Source organism: Chiloscyllium punctatum, chromosome 36 (genome assembly GCF_047496795.1).
Source record: "Chiloscyllium punctatum isolate Juve2018m chromosome 36, sChiPun1.3, whole genome shotgun sequence".
Classification (NCBI taxonomy): Eukaryota; Metazoa; Chordata; class Chondrichthyes; order Orectolobiformes; family Hemiscylliidae; genus Chiloscyllium; species Chiloscyllium punctatum.
Genome location: NC_092774.1, coordinates 27,268,738 through 27,294,167, shown reverse-complemented (window position 1 = coordinate 27,294,167; position 25,430 = coordinate 27,268,738). Strand labels below are relative to the sequence as shown.

The 25,430-nt window shown below is 46.8% G+C and overlaps 1 protein-coding gene and 1 non-coding gene across 2 annotated transcripts in view; one reads left to right on the top strand and one right to left on the bottom strand.

Moving 5' to 3' along the window:
* Window positions 1–25,430, bottom strand: part of LOC140460300 (uncharacterized) — a 749,266-nt gene that overhangs the window by 521,576 nt on the left and 202,260 nt on the right. The window lies entirely within an intron of this gene.
* trnae-cuc (transfer RNA glutamic acid (anticodon CUC)) lies at window positions 13,416–13,487 on the top strand. The gene has a single exon. It is a non-coding gene; the product is annotated as a tRNA-Glu (tRNA).

The following is a 25,430-nucleotide window of genomic DNA, read 5'->3' as shown; positions in this document are numbered from 1 at the left end:
CGTTTTCAATTTTATCAGCTCATTAGCATCTCAGAGAAGTGGTTTTGCGATTCAGCTATCAGCTCATTAGCATCTCAGAGAAGTGGTTTTGCGATTCAGCTCAGAGGAAATCTTCGAAGAACAGGAGAAGACCACTCAGACCTCCAAAAGCACGCTGTGAGTTTCGATATGAACCGGAACACTCAGGAAGTCGTTTGAAAGGCAAGATGCTGAACAGAGTGACATCTCGAAGGAAAGAAGCTCAACGAGGCTCTGAACAAGAGCAGATGGCGGTTTTGATCCATCGACCTCTGGGTTATGGGCCTAGCACGGTCCCCCTGTGCCACTCTGCTCCTCCGCAGAGTGCGTCTTTCCACAGGTCCCTTCAGCCTTTCGTCTGGCGCGTGGCATGCACGTTCGAGACTGATGTCAAAGGTCCTCACTGCTGTCGTCTTCTCTGGCGTTGCGCAGACGTATGGAGGCTGTGTAAATATAAACTTTTTCTAACTTCCCACATTCTCTTGTGATTTCACTCTGAATAGACGCCATGCGGCCCACCTTCGCTCTGCTGGGTCGACACAGTAAGTAAACGTGGGTCTCTATTCGTATCATTCTCTTGCCTTCTCCATGTAATTCTGCACATTGTTACTTTAAACATGATCACCGAATTCCCGTTTGCGTCTAATGAATCTGCCTCTTTGTCAGTGTCAGTTAGGGATTTACTGACCCGCAACCACTCCCTGTACGAAAGCATTCTTCCTAATGTCACTTTTGGTTCTTTTCCTCATGACTTTAAAACTCTGCCGAATCGTTGCCTATCCTTCCAGGCTCGAACATACTTTCCAGGTGAAGCAGCACTTTACCTGCACATTTGCCACAACCTAGTCTACTGCATTCGCTCGTCCTCGTGAGTTTAAATCTCTGCCGAATCACGATAGATCCTTTCAGGCATGGGAGCATTTTCACAGCATTATTTCCTGTTTCTAGGCCCCTACTGACTTGGAAAACTTCGGTTGTCTGAGGAGAGCTGGCCCAGTTTTTCAATCTACCTTGATTGATGACATTTTTACTTTATTCCTCAAACACCGCACCACTTACATCAACCTGTTCAACGCGATCTCCAACCATTTCACTTCCCTGTTTTCTGCCTCATTCATACTCCAAGCAGCCCAACCTCGTTTCACGAAGGTGCTTTTTGAGAAAATTAATGGGGCATTTTTGCACAAATCAAGTTAAGCGACACAGCCTCGTCGCGCACAAGTCTGCACAGTTAAAGACTCTACGTGAGAATCATGCCCCGAAACCAACAAGCCAAACAGCGGCTATTTCCCGACCTCACACCTCTTAAGCCAGCTGAGACTTGCTTCGTGTGAAATACATTTGACATTGCTCTCAGAATTGCAAGTGACGAAGAGTTTCCAGAACAGCTGCTTCTCATTCTGTCTCCCTGCTGCTCGTTGTCCCGTCCCCAGGAACCGGGCTCCCTCCACTGTTTCAAAACTTTTCTCTGACACCCGAGTGTCCAGTGACAAGCATTGCCCTCCTCAACATAGGATACAGAGAACAGGAGACCACTCAGAGGTTGTCACCTCTGGGCCAGTATATCATTGTGAAATATTTATGGCGAAGCTTTTTTGGGAAGCAGATGAGAAGGCAAGGTGCAGAACAGAGCGCCGTTATACGGGAAAGCTGCTAAAGACGACGTTGAATGAATAGGAGAGAATGGACTCCCTTTTGGGTTATGGTTCCAACACGCACACATTGTGCCATTCCCCTGCATTGCTCGGCAGTTTTTCCAGAGAAGTATTCAGCTTTTCATCTGGCGTGTGGCAGGCACGTTTGAGAATGACGTCAGAAGATCTTCACTGCTGTCGTGTCATATGCTGTTGTGCAGACATATCGTCGATGTGCAAAAATAAACTCTGTCTAAATTCCCACATTCTGTTTTTCGAACTATGATTTCGCTCAAAATCACTAATTTTCAAAACTCGCAATATTCAAACTTTAACAAATTGCTCATAGAAATGATTAGTGAACACCTGGAAGAAATTCTTCCAAACTTACCTGGGAATTTTCGCTTTGAGGGGTCTTGAACTTTGTGGAAGGAAGGGAAGTTTGCCTCGAGGCTGTTTAATGTGGAGATGCGTTTTCCATGTGAACTGGTCGGAGTTGACCATCCCAGTGCTTCCCGATGCAGGGCTGCCTGACCCCCAGGGAGGTTTACTTGGAGCAACTGGAGTGAATCCAGAGAGGGAGCAGATTCTGCAAAGGTGCTCAAATACTTTCTATCTCTCCTTTCGGTCTTTTCCTTGTGTATTCCCTCAGTTTGGCACGTGTGCAGTTTGCACCCTGGAAAATGATTGCTTTTTTCCCCATGTTCACAATTAAAAGTGTAGTTTCTCATGGAACTGAGCCGCATTGACAGGATTGTCATATTGATATATATATATATGTACACGTATTTAGTTTAAGATTAGATTATATTTGAATGAAGTTTTCCTCTAAACACACCTGAGCCTATCTGGCTGCATGAGGGATTTCAGGTTTCTGTGTGCTGGGTATTATGTGATCAGCAGGCATCTGGCAAACTACAGGAACTGCCACCGATGTTATGTTCGTTTCAGTGTACTGCCAATTATCACTTATTTTGTGATTTTTTTTTGCAGGAAGACGTGCCGAAAGAAATCTGAAAACAAATGATCCATCAACTTCTGACAGAGCCACTTGATTCATTGGGACTTGAATATCAGCAGCCATTCCAATCAAGAAGACATGGTTGCTTTTGTTTGCTTGAGAGATTTTGGACACTGGTGCGGCAGGAAGAACACTGAGACACCGAGTGAGGGAGATTCAGTGCACTGACTGTGAAAAGTGCTTCACACCATTTACTCAGCTTGGGGGAATCAAAGTCTCACCCCTCACGGTGGGAAAGACGATGTCCCCGTTCTGAGTGTAATTTCAAACCCAGACCAACACAAGGAAAGCTCTCCCAATGGGGAAACTGTGGAAATGTGGGGACTGAGGGAAAGGATTCCCTTTCCCATCCCTCCTGGAAACCCACAAATATATTCACAGCGGGGAGAGGCCATTCACCTGCTCGGTGTGCAGGAGGTGCTTCAGTCGGATCAGCCATCTGGAGACGCACGAGTGGGTCCACAAGTGAGAAAAGCCATTCACGTGCCCCATGTGCAGGAGAGAGTTCACTCAGTCAGCTGCACTGCTGACCCACCAGTGGGTCCACACCGGAGAGAGGCCGTTCACCTGCTGTCGGAGCCGAAAAGGCTTCACCTGCTCCTCCCACCTGCGGAGGCACCAGCGCGTTCACGTGCCATCGCAGGGGCGATGGGAGGAGCGATGGCCGAGCGCCGCTAACAACCCAGCTTTGGGGACTCTCAGGTTCGAATCCCATCGCGGCAGATGGCAGAATTGGGATTCGGTCAGTAATCTGGACTTCAGAATCTAAGGATGAAACCATTTTCAGAGGGCAAAAACCCATCTGATTCACTCATGTCCTTTTCAGTGATGGAAACTGCCGTTGCGGGAAAAGATTCACTCAGTCGTCCCAGCTGCATGCTTTACCCGGCTTTACGAAGGATCCAGTTACAAAGGGACAACAACTCAACTGACCAATAATAAAGAAAGTGTGGTGGGAGGAGTGGGGGTGAGCGTGTGCACTTTGAGCTTGAGGTGCTTTTTTTTTAAGAAAAGCAACTTTTTGTACGCCTTGTGATGTGGAGATCTGAAGCTGCAACAAAGTTGGGTCGCAGTAAAGGTTACCTGAACTTACGGTCAGGCTTAAACTCTCATTGAAAGCTGGGAGATCCAACAGCTTCTCATTTCATTCAGCCACCAGCACCGAGTTTCCAATGTCGTGTCTCAGAAGGAACAGTGAATGAGTAGATGGTATTGTTCGAAATTGTAAATTTTTTAGGACTGCAGGTTTATTGTTTAATTGACATTGCAAAGTTTACTGGCAACAGTGGGAGGTGCGGGCTGTATTCACTGGAAACAAAGTTTTAAAATGACACAGACACCAGGGTATATTCCAGCAGGTTTATTTGGAAGCACAAGGTTTTGGAGCGCTGTTCCTTCATCAGGTAGCTGTTGAGTAGAATGGTAAGACACAGAATATATAGCAAAAGATTATAGTGTCATGCAACATAAATGATACATTGAAGAAACCTGTTAAGTCTTTCATCTTTTAAAATGGGTTGCAGATTTCGGTTCATTAATCTGTAAATCCCAGAACTTCTTTTTATTAACATTCTCGAGGTAACTAAATGTTTTATAAAGGGAGGTGACACCTGAGTTCAGATAACGCATGAGAGCTGTGAGGTTAGAGTCGTTCTGTATCCCAGCCTTGAGTCAGACATTTTCTATTTCCAAACATATAATCCTGAAAATGCAATTCACCCCAAAGACTTCTATGTGTGAGTGCATTCATGAGTCAGAGCGTCTGTGTGTGTGTGTGTGTGTGTGTGTGCGCGCATGCTGGGTAAAGTGTGCGTGTGATGGAGTATAATTGTGTGAGAAGGTGTGTGCCATGGATGAGAGTGTGAGGGGTGTATCAATGTGTGTCTGAGAGAGAGCCCTGTCTATCAGAGAGGGTCTGCACGACCGTGTGAGTACTTGTGTATTTGTGTGTGTGCGTGTGAGAGAGAGAGAGAGAGAGACAGAGAGAGAGAGAGATAGGGTTTGTGTGTATTGTGTAGCTGGGTCTCCTGTAGTGAGACATGAATCCAAGGTTTCAGCTGAGGTCATTCTCGTGTGTTCCAAACCTGTTATCAGCCTCTGCTCGGCCACTAGAAATGCTTAAGCAGTTGAGCCGTTTCACAACACACACTGGAGAGGGCAAGGTGAAGGGCTTATGTCTGAAACATTGATTCCCCTGCTCTCTGGATGCTGCCTGACCTGCTGTGCTTTTTCAACACCACACTCTCGACTCTGCTCTCCAGCATCTGCAGTTCTCACTTTCTCCTCATGGGCGAGGTGGGATTTGTCTTTTATTCACTCATTCACTCTTACAGCCTATCCTTGTTTGTGGCCCAACTGTGCATCCTGAAGAAGGGCTTATGCCCGAAACGTCGATTCTCCTGTTCCTTGGATGCTTCCTGACCTGCTGCGCTTTTCCAGCAACACATTTTCAGCTCTGATCTCCAGCATCTGCAGTCCTCACTTTCTACTCAGAGAATAGGGCCCCTCAAAGATCAGAAAGGCGGCCTTTGTGTGGAGCCACAGAAAATGGGGGAGATACTAAATGAATATTTTGCATCAGTATTTACTGTGGAAAAGGATATGGAAGATATAGACTGAAGGGAAATAGATGGTGACACCTTGCAAAATGTCCAGATTACAGAGGAAGAAGTGTCTTGAAACGGTTAAAGATGGATAAATCCCCAGGACCTGATCAGGTGTAACCAAGAATTCTGTGGGAAGCTCGAGAAGTGATTGCTGGGCCTCTTGCTGAGTTATTTGTATCATCAATAGTCACAGGTGAGGTGTCGGAAGACTGGAGGTTGGCAAATGTGGTGCCACTGTTTAAGAAGGGCGGTAAAGAGAGTCCAGATAACCATAGACCGGTGAGCCTGACCACGGTGGTGGCCAAGTTGTTGGAGGGCATCCTGAGGGGCAGGATGTACATGTATTTGGAAAGGCAAGGACTGATTCGGCATAGTCAACATGGCTTTGTGCACAGGATTTCATGTCTCAGAAACTTGATTGAGGTTTTTGAAGAAGTAACAAAGAAGATTGATGAGGGCAGAGCAGTAGATGTGATCTATACGGACTTCAGTAAGGCGTTCAACAAGGTTCCCCATGGGAGATTGATTAACGAGGTTAGATCTCAGGGAGAACTAGCCATTTGGATACAGAACTGGCTCAAAGGTAGAAGGCAGAGGGTGGTGGTGGAGGGCTGTTTTTCCGGCTGGAGGCGTGTGACCAGTGGAGTGCCACAAGGATCGGTGCTGGGCCCTCTACTTTTTGTCATTTACATAAATGATTTGGATTCGAGCATAAAAGGTACTGTTAGTAAGTTTTCAGATGACATCAAAATTGGAGGTGTAGAGGACAGCAAAGAGGGTTACCTCAGATTACAACAGGATCTGGACCAGATGGGCCAAGGAGCTGAGAAGTGGCAGATGGAGTTTAATTCAGATAAATGTGAGGTGCTGTATTTTGGGAAAGCAAATCTTAGCAGGACTTATACAATTAATCGTAAGGTCCGAGGGAGTGTTTCTGAACAAAGAGACCTTGGAGTGCAGGTTCATAGCTCCTCCTTAAAATTGGAGTCGCAGGTAGATAGGATAATGAAGAAGGCGTTTGGTATGCTTTCCTTTATTGGTCAGAGTATTGAGTACAGCATTTGGGCGGTCATGTTGCAGCTGTACAGGACATTGATTAGGCCACTGTTGGAATATTGCGTCCAATTCTGGTCTCCTTCCTATCGGAAAGATGTTGTGAAACTTGAATGGGTTCAGAAACGATTTACAAGGATGTTGCCAGGGTTGGAGAATCTGAGCTAGAGGGAGAGGCTGAACAGGCTGGGGCTGTTTTCCCTGGCGCATCAGAGGGTGAGGGGTGACCTTGTGGTGGTTTACACAATTGTGAGGGGCATGGATAGAATAAATAGGCAAAGGTTTTTCTCTGGGATCGGGGAGTCCAGAACTAGAGGGCATAGGTTTAGGGCGAGAGGGGAAAGATAGAAATGAGACCGAAGGAGCAACGGAATCACGCAGAGGGTGGTACGTGTATGGAATGAGCTGTCAGAGGAAACGGTGGAGGTTGGTACAATTGCCACATTTAAGAGGCTTTTGGATGGCTATATGAATAGGAAGGGTTTGGAAGGATATGGGCTGGGTGCTGGCAGGTGGGACTAGATTGGGTTGGGATATCTGGTCGGCATGGATGGGTTGGACTAAAGGGTCTGTTCCCATGCTGGACATCTCTGTGACTCTATGATTTTGTCTGGCAGCTCAACTTTTGTATATCTATTCCCCAGGGTGGAGGAAGTCCAAAACTAGAGGGGTTTAGGCTGAGAGGGAAAAGGGTTAAAAGGGACTGAACGGGGGAACTTTTTCACACAGAGCGTGGCATGTGTTTGGAATAAGCTGCCAGAGGCAGTGGTCGAGGCTGGTAGAATTACAACATTTAAAAGGCATCTGGATGGAGGTATGAATAGGAAGGGCTGAGAGAGATATGGGACAAATGCTGGCAAACGGATCACGAGGTTAATGTAGGAAATGTTGTCTGCGTGGACCGAAAGGTTTGTTTCTCTTCTCTGCAACTCTATGACTGTATTTCTACATATTCTGAACCAATTTCACAAGACTAGGAATAGGCCATTCCAAGTTTACCGGCTATCCTCAATTGTGGCCGAACTGTGCAGATTTCAATGCAAGTTTCAGAAAGATGTCTGCAGCTTTTTTTAAACATTTGAATGTGCTTTCAGACATTACTGATGTTTCTGAATACATCATTTTAGCTATTCTCAATGTTAAAGGTCAACCATTTCTCACACTTCCTTTCCCCACCCTCACCCCAGGTCGCCATCACCATCCATTCTCTCTCTATCATTAGAAGGGTTTGATACAGCGATCAAAGAGGGCTCGAGGCACGAGAAAGGACGGGGGGAGGGTACTCAGAGTGAGATTTGACCGGGGGCGCAGAGACTGGGGGAAGAGAAAGAGAGAAAATGGGTAGGAGAGCAGAGCATCGGGGGTAGAGAATGCATGGGGGTACACAGGGTGGGAGCAGAGAGAGAGAATGTGGTGAAGAGGATTGGGGAGGGGAGAGAGAATGCGGAGTTACAAAGTGTGAAGTGAAAGAAATTGGTTGCAGAGTGTGGGGAGAGAGAATGGACAGGGCAGTGGGTGGGGAGAGAATAGACGGGGGCCTGTGGTGGGGAGAGAATGGACGGGGGCAATGGGTGGGGAGAGAATTCATGGGGCAGTGGATGGGGAGAGATTGGACGGGGAGCAGTGGGTCAGGACAGAATGGACACGGGGCAGTGGGTGGGGAGAGAATGGACGGGGCAGTGGGTGGGGAGAGAATGGACGGGGGCAATGGGTTCGGAGAGAATTCATGGGGCCGTGGATGGGGAGAGATTGGACGGGGAGCAGTGGATCAGGACAGAATGGACACGGGGCAATGGGAGGGGAGAGAATGGACAGGGGTCAATGGGTGGGGAGATAATGGACGGGGATAGTGGGTGTGGAGAGAATGGACGGGGCAGTAGATGGGGAGAGAATGGATGGGGTCAATGGGTGGGGAGAGATTGGACAGGGAGCAGTGGGTGGGGAGAGAATGGACGGGCGGCAGTGGGTGGGGTCAGAATGGACGGGGCAAAGGTTGGGGTGAGAATGGACGGGTTAGAGGGTGGAGAAAGACAGCAACACTGAATGGCAGGAGAAGGTGGGGGAGAGAAGGAATGGATGGGGCAGCGTGTGGGAGGTGAGAGAAAATGAGTGTAAGGGAAGGGACTGGATTGGGGAAGGCAGAGGGTGGAGCGATAAAGGGAATGGATGGGGACAGAGGGTGGATGAGGGACTGGACAGAGGGCAGAGGGTGCAGCGATAGAATGGACGGGGTGGGGAGAGTGGCATGTGTGGGACAGAGAGAGAAGGGACTGGTAGGTTAGGGTAGAGAGAGAGAATGGACAGGGGATGCTATGGGTGGCGGTGAGGGAATGGACAGGGGATGCTATGGGGATGATTGGATGGGGAGGTGAAAATGCATCCCACCCACTCCCAGCATCCCCTTCTCTGCACATGTGCAGTGCAGACTTTTCTGAATGACACGAGAGACGAGTCTGGAACACTGTGTGAGTGCAGTCACCCTCACATCCTGGAATCAGCAAACCACTGCCTTTCTGTTTTAAAAACTAAATAAAGATGTGGGCTATATACTAAGGATGGCGAGATGTGGCTGAGAAACTGAACAGAGGGTCAGCATTTTCAGGAGAGGGGAGCTGGGCAAAGGCAGGAGGATGGAAGGATGAATTTGGGTTGGAATACATTGAAAGGTTTTGGAATTGAGAGACAGAGATTTCGGGGAGAAGAAATAGAAGGCTGTTCTGTGCAAACTAAAATTCTCTCATCCTATTTTCTGCCCTGCACTGACAGCAGGGATCTGTTTTCTCAAGTTTTTAGCAGAGGAGGATTTGCTTTTCAGGCATGGACAAGAAATTTAGTCAGGGCCTGAATATCAGCAGTGTTTGAATCCAGGAGGGGAAATGTTTGTCTGCAGGAAATGATTTCAAATATCAACATGCATTGAGAATCCCCGTGAATACATGCAGCCTGCGTGGGAGTGCTCAAGGGTTCTAATTGCGGAGAGAACTTTAATTTTTCAGCGAAATGTGGACCAGTGTTCTCGCTATAGACGAGCCCTTCACTGGATCGTTGAATCTGCCGAGTAACAACGACCCCTGCCCCATGGAAACTCTGTGGAAGCAAATTGAATTCCTCAAACTGATTGGAGTGTCACCAGGATTGGGGAGAAGCCAATCGATTGCCGAGAGCTGGAGAGGGGATTCCTCGCAGCGCCAGGGACCTGGGTTCAATCCCACTCTCACAGTGACTGTGTGGATTTTGCACTTTCCTACCCTTCCCCCACCCCATGTCCGCGTCGGTTTCCTCTGGGTGCTCGGGTTTTCTCCCATGTTCCAAAGTTGTGCAGGCTAGAGTGGATTGGGCGTTCTAAATACAGGGATTAGCTGTGGGGTTATCGGGTGGGTTGGGGGGGGGGGGGTGGGGGTATGTTCTTCGGAGGGTCAGTGTGGACTTGGTGGGCCAAACGGCCTGTTTCCACAGTGAATCCCCCAACGTGTCTGCAGCCTGGCTTCCAGCTCCATCTCTCTGTGCCGAAGGTCCTCCAGTAGGTGCATTCCTTAGTTTCCAGCACCCAGAACGTCCCACCTTCTGCAAATCGAAAGACAAGTCCCACCCTGCCCTCTCCAATGTGTGTTGTGTAACTGCTTAATCATTTCTAGTGGCCCAGCAGAGGCTGATAGCCAAGTTCGGAAACCAGGAGGATGGCCTCAATCGCGACCTTGGGTTCATGTCACATGACAGGTCACCCCACTTCACTGTTACGCGCTCTCTCTCTCTCTCTCTCTCACTCTCACACACACTCTTACATACTCACACACTTGTGCAGAGCCTTTCCGATAGACATGCTCTCTTTCAGACACACACTCATACGCCCCCCACTCACACCCACGCATACATCTTCGCACATGATTACACTCCATCACACACACACTTTACCCAGCATGCACACGCACATCCACACTCTCTCTCTCATGCATGCACTCACACATTTGGGGTGAATTTGCATTTGCAGGATTATATATTTGGAAATAGAAACAGTCTGAATCAAGATTGGGACACAGACAGACTCTCACCTCACAGCTTTCATGCGTTGTTTGATGTGAGGTGTTACCTCCTTTTATAAAACATCAAGTTTCCTGGAGAACGTGACTGAAAAGAAGTTCTGGAATGTACATATTAATGAACCGAAATCTTCAGCCCATTTTAAAAGATGAAAGATTTAACAGCAATCTCGATTTCTTCAATATGTCACTTATGTTGCATGACACTCTAATGTTTTTGCGATAAATTCTGTCTTGTGATTCTACACCACAGCTACCTGAAGAAGGAGTAGCACTTCGAAACCTAGTGCTTCCAAATAAACCTGTTAGAATATACCCTGGTGTTTGTGAGATTTTAAAACTTTGTTTCCATTGAATACAGCCCACACCTCCCACTGTTGCCAATAAACTTTGCAATGCCAATGAAACAATGAACCTGAAGTCCTGAAAAAATATACAGTTTGGAACAATATTAGCTACTCATTCACTGGTCCTTCTGAGACATGACATTAGTGCTGGAGGCAGAAAGAAATGAGCAGCTTTAAAACAAAAACCTGTTGGACCTCACAGAGTCTAAGCCGGGTGGTAAGTTCAGGTAACCTTTACTACGACCCTATTTTGTTACAGCTTCAGATTTCCCCAGGAAAAAGACATACAAAAAGTAGTTTTTAAAGAAAACACCTCCAGCTCAAAATGCACCCACTCTCCCCACCCCACTTTCTTTGTTGGTCAGCTGAGTTGTCCGTTTGTAACTGGATCCCTGGTACAGCCGGGGAAAACATGCAGCTGGGATGACTGAGTGAACCCTTTCCCACAACGGCAGTTTCCTTCACTAAAAAGGACATGAGTGAATCAGATGGTGTTTTTTCCCCCTAAAAGTGGTTTCATCCTTAGATTATGAAGTCCAGATTACTGACCGAACTCCAATTCTGAAATATACCACAGTGGGATTCGAACCTGGGACGCCCCAGTGCTGGGTTGATCGGAGCACTTGGCCATCGCTCCTTCAATCCCCTTGCGCTGGCACGTGAACTCGATGGCGCCTCCTCAGGTGGGAGGAGTAGGTGAAGCCCATTTGGAACTTCCTGGCCTCTCTCCAGTGTGGACCCACTGGTGGGTCAGCAGTGCAGCTGACTGAGTGAACTCTCTCCTGCACATGGGGCACGTGAATGGCTTCTCTCTGACTGAACCCCTTACTGCACACTGAGCAGGTGAACGTCCTCACCCCGTTGTGAATGTGTCTTTGGGTTTCCAGCACTGATGGGGAAGGGAATCCTTTCCCACAGTCTCCACATTTCCACGGTTTCCCCATTGGGTGGAGCTTTCCTTGTGTTGCTCTGGGTTTGAAATTACAACCAGAGCGGGGACATAGTCTTTCCCACCGTGAGGTGTGTGATTTTAATTCCCCAATCTGAGTAAATGGTTTGAAGCACTTTTCACAGTCAACGCACTGAATCTCCCTCACTCGGTATCCCAGTATTCTCCCTGCCACACCAGTGTCCAAAGTCTCTCAAGCACACAAAAGCAAACATTTCTTCAGGACCATGGGGGCAATGGATGACGTATCTGACTCCACCTACTCGTTTCAACTGCAGCTCACAGCTTCTTCACACATCCCAATTAATCTTTCTCATTGTCATGAAACCGGCGTATGGGAACAATTCCTAATCTGCAGGAATGAGAATCTTTTCACTGTCTCGCGTCAGTAAATGTCCCTGAGAACATCAGAGTTAAGTCACAGCGCTGTCAGAGGAGGGGAAGCTGAAAGACCCCACACACTGCTCATGGGCACATTTCACTTTCCCCAACACACCGCCCCAACCACTGCGGTTCTTAGGAGTGGAAAGGGAACAAACACCAAAACCCAGTCTCAGCTTTGTAAATCTTCATGAAATAAGAAATAAATTCATCCCTTCGGATCTTCCATCCTGGGCAGACAGCGTTGATTTTAAATGGTTGTCCAATCAGTGTCGATTCTTCTTGGCTGAAAATATCTTCCTTATCTCATCCCAGCATTTCTTGCCACAGAGAACTGTGCGGCAGAGTTCATGTTTTTATTTCCTTGTATGCTATTTTGTAAATTACATTCGTTTGCTGGTTGTTTGTATCGGGTATTTCAGGTTCATTCGAGGCTGTTTAAGGGTGTTGGTAAATTTGTGGGCGACCATGATGCTGAGAGGGTTGAGTTGTCTGGACATCATTTCCCAGATGTCTTTAATGTAAAGTAATGTGGCTAGGGTTCTGCAGACGTTGTGTCTGCTTGTGTCAGTTTGTTGATGTGAAATTGGCACACTGGGTTTATTGGGTAGGCAAAAGTGAGGACTGCAGATGCTGGAAACCAGAGTTTAGAACAGAATGGTGCTGGACAAGCACGGCAGATCAGACAGCTTTCGAGGAGCAGGAAAATCGACGTTTCGGGCAAAAGCCCTTCATCAGGAATAGAGGCAGGACCCCTCCAGGGTGGAGAGATAAATTGGGGGTGGGGTGTGCTGGGCCGAAGGTAGCAAAAAGTACAATAGGTGAATGGGGGTGGGCATGAAGGTGACAGATCAGAGAGGAGGGTGGAGTGGATAGGTGGGGAGGGAGATTGGCAGGGAGGCGAGGTCATGAGGACAGCGCTGAGCTGGAAGGTTGGAATTGAGGTAAGGTGGGGGGCAGGGAAATGAGGAAACTGATGAAGTCCACATTGATGGCCTGGGGTTGAATTTACCCCAAGCGGAAGATGAGACGTTCATCCTCCAGGCATCGGGTGGGGAGGGAGCGGCGATGGAGGAGGCCCAGGACCTGCATGTCCTCGGCAGAGTGGGAGGGGGTTTGAAATGTTGGGCCATAGGGCAATGGGGTTGATTGCTGCGGGTGTCCTGGAGATGTTCCCTCACGCGCTCTGACTTGACTCTGCGAGGAGTCTCCAGTCTCCCCAATGTAGAGGAGACCACATCAGGAGCAATGGATACAAGAAATGACATTGTTGGATACACAGGTGAAAGCCTTCGACCGACCAAGGCCCGGATTCGATTTCCGGGCAGGGAAGAAATTTTCAGTAGAGCTATTTTGCTGGGTCCGTATCTCCCTGGTGGTCTAGTGGTTAGGATTCGGCGCTCTCACCGCCGCGGCCCGGGTTCGATTCCCGGTCAAGGAAACCGTTTTCCGGGGGTTTATAGACCACCCGTTCTTCTAAAATGCTTTGGACAGTTATTTATTGATCTTCGGAGTTCCTGCGTGCTGCAGTGTGTCGTTGCTCGTTGAAATCGTATCCTGATTCAGATTTATTTGTTTGTTTGTGTAGTGGTGATTGCTTCTGTAGTTAATTTCTTGGTTTGCGTGCAGTGTTTTCCGGTAGACGCTGTTTTGAATTTCCCATTAACTGTTCGCTCTACTGTGACATCTAGAAATGGCACTTTGTTCTTGTTCTCCTCTTTTGTGAATTTTATGTCAGGAAGGATATTGTTGATGGTGTTGGAGGTTTCCACTAATTTGTTTCATTTTTTGATGACAAAAGTGTCATCGCTGTAGCGGACCCAAAGTTTGGGTTGGATCGTTGGAAGGGCTGTTTGTTCGAGTCTCTGCAGTATTGCTTCTGCTCGGAATCCAGATGCCGGTGGTTTCATGCATATTTCGGTGATTTGTTTGTAGGGCTTGTTACTGAATATGAAGTGGATGGTAAGGAACAGTTCCACGAGCTTGACAGTGCTAACTTTGCTGATGAAATTGATGCTGTGTTTGTGTCTTTGGTTCTTCGAGTAGAGTCTTCAGTTTTCTTTGGCCACGTTGATGTTAATGGATGTGAACAGGGCTGTTATGTCAAAGGAGAACATTATTCCATCCCCTTCTATCTCAGTGTCTTTGGTGTTCAGGAATTCTTGGATGGAGTAAATGGAGTGGAGTGAATCTTCGACTCGGTGTTTTAGCCTTCAGTGGAGGCCTTTGACTAGTCTGTATATTGGTGTTCCAAGTCGTGAGACTATGGTCTAAGGGGGGCTCCTGGTTTGAAGGGGAGGAGAACAGCAACAAAGTGCCATTCCTTGATATCACAGGAGAGCGAACAGTCAATGAGGAACTTCAAACTAGCATCTACAGAAAAACAACACACACAAACCAAGTACTTAACCACAGAAGCAATCATCCCAACACCCACAAACGAAGCTGCATCAGGAGATTATTTCAACGAGCCACTAAACACTGCAGCACAGAGAAACTACGAAGAGCACAAGAAAAATACGTATATAGTGTATTTAAGGAGAACAGCTACCCAATAAACGCAGTCCGCCGATTTCTCATTAATGCTTTCAAGCTGACTCTCAAAAATTCGGTTTATCCCTCCATTCTTTCCTGTTTGTTTTATGTGGGTTTTGAAAGTTTTCCCAAATCCTCTGACTGAGTATTGGAGTTGGGAGGTTATGTTGTGGTTGTACAGGACATTTTTTAGACCACTTTTGAAATATTGTGTACAATTCTGGTCTCCCTCCTATCAGAAGGATATTGTGAAATTTGAAAGGGTTCTGAAGCACCAATGGGTCCACAGAGGGGAAGAGGCCCTTCTGCTCCCCTGAGTGTGGGAAGGCCTTCAGTGATTCCTCTGCCCTGCTGTTGCACCAGTTGGTCCACACCGGGGAAGGCTGTTCTCCGGCCCCAAGTACGAGATTGCCTTCAGCAGTTCTTCCCACCTGCTGAGACACCAGTGGGTCCATATTGAGGAGAGGTCGTTCTTCTGCCCCGAGTGCAGGGAGGGCTTTGCTCTTTCTTCCGACCTGCTGGCCCATTGGTGGGTCCACATGGGGGAGAGGTCGTTCAGTTGCCTAAGTGCAGGAAGTCCTTCATCAATTCCTCAGCCCTGCTGAGGCACCAGTCCGTCCACACCGGGGAGATGCCATTCTCCTGCCCGAGTGTGGGAAGAGCTTTACCCGCTCCTCCACACTGCTGAAGCACCTGCTGGTCCACATGGGGGGATGGGGGGCGGAGGGGGGAGGCCTTTCTGCTGCCCTGAATGCGGGAGGTCCTTCAGCAATTCCTCCGCCCTGCTGAAGCACCAGTGTGTCCACACCGGGGAGAGGACCTTCAGCTGGCCCGAGTGTGGGAAGAGGTTCATGTTTTCCTGCAACTTGCGGAAGCACCAGCGGGGGCACCAGCGCTCCCAGCAATCAGATCCCACCAGTGACGCTGCCTTTCGTCACCCCCAAGGACTGAACCTCCTGCCAGTTCTGACAGTGGGTGCACTGGGAGAGTAGGTGGGCTGTTTTTGTTTTCTGCTGGACTGCAATTGCCTCCCCCACCCCCCACAACCACAACCTCATGGTGGCTCACGGTTAGCACTGCTGCCTCATGGCACCAGGAATCCAGGAATACTTCCACCCTTGGGGGTCTGCGTGCAATTTAAGGAGGGTAGGAAAATGGATCTGAGTGGGTTACTCTTTGGAGAATCAGTGCAGATGTGTTGTGCTAAAGGACCTGTTTCCACACTGTAGGAGTTCAACCATCGTATGAGCTTTGCTTTCATTGGATACTGCTGCTCATTGAGACAGGGACTGCACATTGCCAAATGAAATGATCCAAAGAAACGTTAGACCGCAAAACCATCTGAGCAGAAGTTAGGCTAATCGGCCCATGAAGTATACTCAGCCATTCGTTAGTGACAAAGTGGTGCAGATGAGATTAGCTACAGTGTGGAAACAGGCCATTTGCCCCAAAAAGTCCACATTGACCCTCCGAAGAGTAACCCATCCAGACCCATTTCCCTCTGACTAATGTACCTAACTCGATGGGCAATTAAGCATGGCCAATCGACATGACCTGAACATCTTTGGACTATGGAAGAAAGCAGGACCACCCAGAGAAAACGCACTCAGACACTGGGAGAATATAAAAACTTCTCACAGACAGCCACCCAAGGCTGGAATCAAACCTGGGTCCCTGGCATGGTGAGCCTGCAGTGGTAAACGCTGAGCCACTAAATGTTGCAACTCGAAGTAGGCAAGCAGGAGGTGGCGAGAATACAGCAAGCCAGGCAGCACCAGGATGTGGAGTAGTCAGCGTTTTGGGTATTAACCCTTCTTCATGACTGAAACGTTGACTTCTCTGTGAGAAACGATTTACGGGAATGTTGCTGTGGTTTGGAGGGTTTGAGCTACAGGGAGAGGCTGAATAGGCTGGGACTGTTTTCACTGGAGCATCAGAGGCAGAGGAGTGACCTAATAGAGGTTAAAAATCATGAGGGGCATGGACAGGTTAATAGACAAGGTCTTTTCCCTGGGATGGGGAGTCCAGAATGAGAGGTCAAAGGTTTTGGGTGAGAGGCGAAATATATTAAAGGGACAAATTCTTCACGCAGTGGGTGGTACTTATATGAAATGAGGTGCCACAGGATTTGGGTCAGGTGTTGTCAAATGGGACTAGATTAGTTTATGATATCAGGTCATCATGGACAAGTTGGACCAAAGGGTCTGTTTCCATGCTTTATGTGTCTCTGACTACTAGTCCTGATGTAAGTTTCAAATCGAGTCCAAGTAACTTTGAATAGTTCAATCTTGTTGTGCACACCTCCTGAAAAGTTTCAAATGAATCCCTGTTTAAACATGCTGAGTTGGACAAAGTATCCCATCAAGTTCAACACAAACCCAGAGTTGATGAAGTCAGAAGTCAGAACACCAAGAGGGCCAATACTGATCACAATATTCCAGGTGCAGCCTCATCAACGTCCTGTATACCTACAACATAACTTGCCAACATCAATACTCAATTCCCTAATTGATGAAGGCCAGTGTGCTGAAACCTTTCTTCACTGCCTTGTGTACCGTTGTAATCAGAAATATAGGACCTACTTTAAACTGATCTACAATCCTGCTTCTGGGAACACAGTGACTAATAGGGAAGGCAAAAGGGAGATTGGCCTTTAAATGGAGTATAAAAGTAGGGAGGTTATAGAGGAGGTTTTGATTGAAAGGGCAGTGAAGATTCAACCAGCTGACAGTGGATCTGAATCACATGGAGATCAGGTCAGGTTCGGACAGCAGGAAACCAGATAAATTTTTACAACAAACCACAACGATTTCATCATTAGACTCTTAATTCCAGATTTATATTGAATTCAGATTCCACCATCTGCCGTGGCAGGTTGTGCATCCAAGTCCCCGGAACATTACCTGGGTAAATAGTCTGGTGACAATAAAGTCGGCCATCGCCTCCCCTGAACACATTGGCTGATTGTGTTTGGAGGTAATAAAGGAGCAAGAGGTTTCAGCAGCTGCTAAGTTGTTGATATTACACAAGGGAACATCAGCACTCTCAGTAATGGCACACACTGAAGTCAGTGTCCTGTATCAGAGGGAAGGGCTCGGGAACGATAAGAAATAGGAACAGGAATATGCCATTCAGCCCCTTGAGCCTTCTTCTCCATTCAGTAGGATTCTGGGTGATCTGGCATTCCCCACATTCACTTTCCTGCACTTTTCCTGTAACTTTTCATCCCCCGACTCTTCACGAATCTATCTATCCTAGTTTTAAATGTGACATGAAGGCTGTCAACAGAGTTACTGGGGTGGGGGTGGGGGTGGGGAGGGGGCGGGGGCTCAGGTCGAACTTGGGGACTAAAACAATGGCTTCACACTTCACAATATTTAACTAAGGGAATGTCTATGGTTATCCAATGCTGGAAATTGGGCAGACATTCAGATGAAATTATTGATAAATTATGAATGATCGAGGAGTCGGGAGAGAAGTGGTGTTCAGGCACAGTTGGATATCATCAGTATAGATGCCAACACCAGCAGCTACGGTTAAACAAATCAGAATGGAAGACGCGAAAAGCAGACCCTCCCAGAGGATAGAGTGATGCTGGAGAGGGACAGTACTGTCATTAACCCTGATCAAGGCTGTCCGGAGGTCGACGAGGGAATGTTTATCCCTGTCATCGTTACAAAGGATGTCAAACATGACCTTGATAAGAACAGTTTCAGGGGTGGAAACCAGACTCGAGGGCTTTAAACACAGAATTCTGGAAAAGATGGGAATGGCTAATTCAACAATGTTACATCCAAACCAACACTTCCATTAGTGCGATAATAATAGAAGTGTTTTGGTTTGTATTTCGAAGATTCTCAGCAACACTGAGTAAGAATCAACAAAATTAACACAAGAAATACTGCAATTGCTACAATGTACCTGCTCCCAATAGGGGGCCATCGGTGTGAAATTAACTGTCTACAAGGGGCAATATTGGAAAGGAATTACCCAGTTCATAGCTGTAAGAGGGGAGACACAGACTGCTTGATACAAACATATAATGGGCGGGAGTAGGCCAATCGGCACTTTGAGCTTGCTGCAACATTCAATAAGATCATCCCTGATCTGAATTTAACCTCAACTCTACATTCCAACACATCCCCGACAATCTTTCATCCACTTGGTTATCAAGAACCTATCTACCTCTGCCTTAAAGATTTTGAATCCACTGCCTTTTGAAGAAGACACACAACCCTCAGAAAGAAAAGAAATCATCCTCAATTTTGTCTTCTACATTTGAAATATGACCCTGCACTTTCAGATATTAAGATAGGGACACAAGCTGCATTCAAATAGTACCTGTGGTACAGTTAACTGTGTCAAAGTGCTTCACATGAACATAATGAGAATTCCTTTAAAAATCACAACTGCGGAGCACAGATTAGGACAGGTGACCAAAGACTTGGTCAAAGGGACAAGTTTAGGGCAATCTTTTAAACAGGTTCAATTTCCCAAATATCAGAGGACAAAGACGTAAACAGCAAACACAAAATAGCAAAGAATGGGAAACAACAGTGGAGTCATAATGTCACAGGATGGGTAATCCAGGGAACATGAGTTCAAATCCCACCACAGCAAGAGGTGAGATGTGAATAATTCAAATCATAAATGGGGAACACAAAGTTAGTCTCTGTATGGTATCGATGGCACTCGTCAATTGTCATAAGAACCCATGCTCACCAATGTCCTTTCAGGAGGGAAACTTCCATCCATGTATGGTCTGACTTACATGTGACTCCAGACCCACAGCAATGTGGTTGACTCTTAAACTGCCCTCTGAATTGGCACAAGCAAGACACCTTGCACTTAGGGATGGATAAAAAACATCAACCTTACGAAAGTGTCATAACAGAAACTGCTGGAGAAATTCAGCCAGTCTGGCAACACCGGTGGAGAGAGAGAGAGAAAGAAACAGAGACAATATTCTGGCTTGAGTCCAGAACAGTTGTGAAGAAGGGTCACAGCATTGGAAATGCTAACTCTGCTTCGCTCTCCACATGTGCTGCCAGTCCTATTGCCTTTCTCCAGCATTTGATGAATTTTGGGGTTTCAGATCTCCAGCATCTGCAGTTCTTCATTACACTGATTTAGGGACGCTCAAATCCCATAAAAGGGTAGCGCAGAAAGGCTGGAATTACTCAGCAAGTTTGGCACCAGCTATGGAGATAAAAACAGTTCGTACTTCGGGTCATTGAATGATCTTACATCTGGGACAAACTTTTGGGGAAGCTGCAAGAGTAAAAGGCACTGGTGTAACTTCAACATCTGGGAGAACTCTCTCAGCCATGGGGGTCAGGCTGACTCAGCATTCTGGTCCTGCTCATTACCTGTTAAATTCTCCATTTGTTGTTCTTGTTATATTTCTACATGGTTGACACATTCCTATGTTTTAAAATGAAATTCCAAACAGACAGGAATTTTCCATGTAAGTAATCATACATTAGAGGGTTTGGAACGTGAATGTAACTTTTAAACTATTTATTCATGCATGGGGCGTGGGCATCGCTGGCAATGCCAGCATTTATACCCATCCTTAACCACCCTGTGGTTGGTTGGAAAAGTGCATGAAGGTGTCTGAGATTGTCTTGATCAGCACAGCAATCTCAAAGATGGGTGTGCTCAGGTACAAGTACCCTCCACTCCCACAGCCAAGTCTGCATTCACTTCAATTATAGATGCCATCTAAACCTCCCAGGACAAAGACAGCATGGAATGACAATCAGAATAAAGCTTCCTCTACTCTTAAATTTCAAGTGAAGCTACTTCAACACTGTCCCCAACAAACACTGCCAAGACAGAGACTGCATTGGGTTAGATACAGAGTAAAACTTCCTCTACACTTCCCCATTCATACAGTCCCAGGACAATGACAGCAGAGGGTTAAATCATCAGTAGAGCTTCTTCCATTCTGACTGACACTTAGTACGTCTTACACCAATCATCAAGGAAAATTCAGAACTGAGTCCATTATCTGGGACTGAATTCACACATCCTAATGGGAATGGCAGAAACAGAAAATCATGTAGTGAAACACAGATAAAACGCACACAATGTACAACAAATCTAGACTGTTATTGGGATCAAAGACATTGAAATGACAGGAGACATAGTCCCTGCAGTGATCCGAATGTGAGCTGAACAACATTCTCATGTGAATAATATTCTCTGGGAATGCAATGTCCACCTCACTGATGTCTGGTCAGTTCCTCTGCTCTCGTTCAGGGCTGAGTTGCGGCTGACCACATTGTGGCGTGGGGGTCAAGAGGTGAGACAGTTAAGGTCAACTTGGATTGAGGGCATCCTTTGTCATGCCAGTGAGGTCGAGGGTCGCTCATTTACTCAACTTATAATCGGGGAGAAGGGGATGTCAGGCTGGGCTTGTATCAGTTTGAGTTTAGAAGAAACAGATGATCCGATGGAGCTGTATAACATCTGGAGAGGACTTAATGCAAATGTAATGTCAACTCAATTTTAGCCAGAGATTAGTCTCTCATTTAAGATAGGAGAGTTTTGTTTTTCTCACAAGTGTTCTCGAGTCTTTGAAATTCACTTCTTTAGAGAGCAGCATGTGGTGGTGTCACGGTGGTTAGCACTGCTGCCTCACGGCATCAGTGACCTGGGTTTGATCCCACCTTCGGGCCGACCGTCTGTGTGGAGTTTGCACATTCTCCCCTTGTGTCTGCGTGGGTTTCCTCTGGTGCTCTGGCCTCCTCCCACAGTCCAAAGGATGTGCAGGTGAGGGTGGATTGACCATGGGAGATGCAGGGTTACAGGGATAGTGTAACGAACTGTGTCTGGGTGGGACGGTCAGTCAATGTTGACTCGATGGGCTGAATGACCAACTTGCACGCAGTTGGTCTATATCAATCAATAGTATGCACTTGCTTTATGGTTACCGACATCAAATTACATGAATGGTTTTGGTTATTTCATCTCTTATTATCGTATTCAACCAACTACAGCATCTAGAAACTTGCTTAATTACTATATCCAATATCTGCAGAGTACTTTTTCTTTTTGTCACGACCATTATCTTGAACTCTGACGTGTGACCTTTTCATTGCTGTCAAAGTTCCTTATTTATCCCGACATTGTCATGTTTTTACTTTGTCGAATGTCTTCCTGGCTTTTGCAGTTAAGACCCTATATTCTGCCCTTGTCCACATTTTCCCTTACAATTCTCTACTCAGGATTTCATGAAAAACCTCAGAGTGTGGTGAGACTGCGGAACTCACTACCATAGTGAATAGTTGGGGTGGAAGACACGACAACTAAGGGTAAGCAACCCAATACAAATGAATGTCACTCTCACCAGATTCACAACAGAGTGAAATTAAAATATGCAATGTCCCTCAATTTCTCAACGGTTCCGAACCAGACTTTTTGAAGAACAGATCTTGCACATCAACATTATAATTTAAATAAAAAACAACAATGATAAATATGGCAAATTTTCTAGGGCAAAGTTAAAGAAGATAATCTAATTAATAGCAATTATTTAGACCCTTTTATCAAGTCCCCCACCTTCTCAGAGACTGAAACTTTAGCGGCAAATTAAGAAAGAATTTTTTTTTAAACTTACCAATTCAAGCAAACACTTTCCAACAATGGATTGCCAAGACTTTGTGCAATCCTTGGACAATGACTGTTTCACAGACACGTAACTGTAAATCTGATTTAAAAGTCAATGCTGAATGTGAATAGACACCCCAAAGTATTCAGCCATTTTTTACACCCTGGGACTCATTCCCAGAAAGAGTCAAAAATTCTTTAACTGGACAGTAGAATCTAGAGAGAACAGCTCCTGGGCTCAACAAGCGGCAACGCCCAATGGAAGCAGTTGGCGGCGGGGCAGGGCGGGGCAAGGTCAAAATCAAAAAAGCCCACTGACTCTCCCACTTCACACACGCTGTCAGAATACACAGGGGCTCAGTCCTGGGAGTGACCCACAGCAGTTTCGTGAAGTGAACCACACTTGATGAACAGATCTTGCACACCAGAATTATAATTTAAACAAAAACAAACAATTATGAATACTGCAAATTTACTAGGGCAAAGTTAAACAAGATAATCCAGTTAATAGCAATGATTTAATCCCTTTGATCAACTCCTCCACCATCTCCGAGACAGAAACTTAAGGGGTAAATTAAGGAAGAGAATTTTTCAAATTATCAATTCAAGCAAACAGTTTCCAACAATGGATTGCCAAGCCGTTGGGCAATCCTTCGATGATGAGTTGTTCACAGGCACAGAACCGTAAATTTAATTTCTAAGTCATTGCTGAATGCGAATGGACACCCTGAAGTATTCAGCTATTTCTTACAGACTGGAACTCGTTCCCAGACAGAGTCAATAATTGTTTAACTGGACAAAAAAAATCTAAAGAGAACAGCTCCTGGTCTCAACGAGCAGCAGCGCCCACTGGAAGCAAAATTGCAGGGGTGGGGGAGCACGACGGCATAAAACAAAAAAATCCAACCGACTCTCCCACTATAAGCACTGTCAGAATGGGCAGGGGTTCAGTCCTCTCAGTGGCCCACAGCAGCTTCACCAGCAGAATCAGATTGTTGGGAGCACTGGTGCGCCCGCTGGCGCTTCTGCAAGGTGCAGAATGATGAGAACCTCCAGTTCCACTCGGGGCATGTGAACGGCCTCTCCCCGGTATGGCCCCACCTGTGCCTCAGCAGGTGGGAGGAATTACTGAAGGCCTTCCCGCACTCTGGGCAGGAGAAGGGCCTCTCCCCCGTATGGACCCGAAGGTGGGATGCCTGGCTAAAGCCCTTCCTGCACTTGAGGCAGGAGAACGGGGTCTCCCTGGTGTGGACCCGCTGTTGCCTCAGCAGGGCAGAGGTATCATTGAAGGCCTTCCCGTGCTTGGAGCAGCTGAAGGACTTCTCTAATATGTGGACCCGGTGGTGGGTCAGTAGGATGGAGGAAATAGCTGAAGGCCTTCCCGCATTCGGGGCAGGAGAATGACCTCTCGGCTGTGTGGACCCGCTGGTGCCACTGCGGAAAGTAGGAACTGCTGAAGGTCTTCCCGCACTCAGGGCAGGAGAACAGTCTCACCCAGGTGTTACTGCGCCCATGATTCTCCAGGTCAGATGGGAAACGGAAGCCTTTCCCACAGTCGCCACATTTTCATGGTTTCTCCACGGGACGGGATTCCTTGGGTTTCTCCATGACCGAAGCTTCAGCTGCACACAAACGCGTGTACAGCACCTCTCTGCCGTGAATTCCTCTTCCCAGTCTGTATAACCTTTACTGCCTCCATAATCAGTGTTGCAACAGTCGGGTCTCTCTTCCAGTCTCACTGATGCTGAAAACGTACTGAAAGAGGAACCAAAAAGCTTGGTTCCTTCTCACATAATCATAGCCAAAAAATGTTATACTCCCGATGGATTCAGTGACTGCCAGACATTGACGTGAAATTGAGGGCTGCAAATGCTGGAGAGTCAGAGTCAAAGCACAGCAGATCAGGCAGCATCTGAGGAGCAGCAGAGTCAATGTTTCAGGCAAAGCTCTTCATCTATTGATATTGAAATGTCCGTCTTCAGATCTTCAAATAATCTGTAAAAAGAGATTACAAAAGTCATCACTGTAAGCCCAGGTTATAAATTCCAAACAAGCAATTCTACTTTCTGCAGAACATTCTTTTCTTTTTCTACAAAATTGAAAGAACCATCCCACCCCCTCTCACCCCTCTATTCTCACTCCGCTCAAACTAATCCTCCCGATGGTACTGATTCAGGATTTTGCAGAGACCGAAAAGTGAAATCATGAAGACAGACACCTCTGAACTTTGGATACCTCCACCTGAGAGTTAGTAACTTTCACGACATCTAGGAGTGAGTAAGTCTGATTTTGGGAAGCAAACAAAAGTGTCAATTCAGGATGAACCTTCAATGCAGCTTCTTGAGAAACAACCAGATACGAAATGGTTAACATCTGGGGAGTGGAAGTGGGGAGATGGAGGAAATGAGATATCAAGGCATTGTCACCGACAACGGATAGATACTGAATATACAGACATGGCAAACATTACGGGCAAACCAGAGACATGGAGATAACACCTCACAGAAACAGGTCCTTCAGTCCAACTCATCCGTGCCGACCAGATAGCTTAAATTAATCTCGTCTCTTTTACGAGCACTTGGCCATATCCCTCTGAACTCTTCCTATTCATATACCCATCCAGATGCCTTTTTAAAATGTTATAATTGGAGCTACATCCACCACTTCCTCCGACAGATAATTCACACTTGCTTCCCTCATCCCAAACATAATATCGTCCTGTTCTGTACTTCTCCCATCCCAGGGAAATGACTTTGTCTATTTACCCTATCCATACCTCTCATGATTCTATAAACGTCTGTAAGATTACCCCTCAGCCTCTGGTATACGGGGGAAAACAGTTCAAGCAATTCACTGCGTTTACTTCTAGCTTCACACGCACGGATCCTTACTCCCGTGTAAAACATTGTTTTCCTCCCGCACACTGTCCATGGGAAAAGCCAAGAGTGCTGAGACTCTGGAGTTGGGGGAATACCACGTAGAATTCCTGCAATGTGGAAAGACGCCATTCAGCCCAACAAGTCCGCACCGACCATCCAAAGCGTAACCCATGCAGACACTTTCCCCTATCCCATGCCACGGCACTTACTGCACACTATGGGCCCATTTAGTATGGCCTATTCTCCCGAAACTGCACATCATTAGATTTTGGGAGGAAATCAGAGCACCCGGAGGAAACACGGTAGGGAGAATGTGCAAACTCCACACAAACAGTCGCCCCAAGGCTGGAATCGAA